The sequence below is a fragment of the Acyrthosiphon pisum genome, chromosome A1 (genome assembly GCF_005508785.2).
Source record: "Acyrthosiphon pisum isolate AL4f chromosome A1, pea_aphid_22Mar2018_4r6ur, whole genome shotgun sequence".
NCBI classification, from domain to species: domain Eukaryota; kingdom Metazoa; phylum Arthropoda; class Insecta; order Hemiptera; family Aphididae; genus Acyrthosiphon; species Acyrthosiphon pisum.
This window is the reverse complement of record NC_042494.1, coordinates 39,340,726-39,341,718: the sequence shown is the minus strand read 5'-3', so window position 1 is coordinate 39,341,718 and position 993 is coordinate 39,340,726. Positions and strand designations below refer to the sequence as shown.

The window sequence follows — 993 nt, the reverse complement described above, 5'->3', positions numbered from 1 at the left end:
ACCCTTCTATTAAATTTTCAAGTATTTTGTCCCAGCTAATTTTTTTTTATCAACATTTATAAAAAAAAAATCAAAAAAAATCGATTATTTCAATTGCCTATAAATAGATTAAAAATTAGTGAGATATTTTGAAAATAAAACTATATAAAGAAAATGTCAATTTAAACAACTGGTAAAATTTTCAAGTGTCTACGACTCATACTTTTTGAATAATAACAAATATCAAAAATCGTTTGAGGCTAAACCGTTATTTAATGCGGTTTTGTAAAAATTTAAATTTCAAACACTCCTAAAAATTTTTTGTCTTAGTCCGGTTGAGTTTTTTTTACAGATATTTAAAGAAAAACTTATGGAGAACCTTGTACCAAATTTTAAAAGCTTAGTTATAAAAGAAAAAAATTTTACGATTTTTCAACCACAAAATTACTTGCAAATTTTCGCAATTTTGACATATTTCGTATAAATTTAAACTTTAAGCACTTATAAAAAAAAATTGTGACTAACGATTTTGGATTTTTTTTTATCACTGTGAGAACAACTTATAAGAAACCTTGTATTAAATTTTCAAAGTTTTCTATCCAACCAAAAATTTTTTATCGTTATTTTAAAAAAAAATACTTAGAAAAATTGAAAATTTCATTTGTCTATAAATAGCTCAAAAAAAGTCGAAACACTTTGAAAATTTAACCCTGTATAGACAACGCTAATATAAACATCTGTTTCAAATTTCAAGTGCTTACAATAATTATTTTTTGAGTTACAGTAAAATTAAGTTTTCGTTTTTGTCAAAATTTGTTTTGCGTAAAAATTCGCGTTTTTCCGTTATTTTTTTAAGGTTTTTCCTGCCGCTTTTGAAAAGTATTGGGAAATTTTCACTTTTGACCCCCCAAAGTACCAACTAGATTCACTTTCCTTTCAGAAAAGGTACACTTTTGAAAATCGAAGCATTTTTACTGCTCCAAAGTTGTCTTCAGACACATCATTGTAAAATCA

General features: G+C 25.0%; 1 protein-coding gene across 6 annotated transcripts in view; it reads left to right on the top strand.

The window, feature by feature from the left end:
* LOC100161026 overlaps positions 1–993 on the top strand; it is a 28,933-nt gene that overhangs the window by 25,220 nt on the left and 2,720 nt on the right. The window lies entirely within an intron of this gene.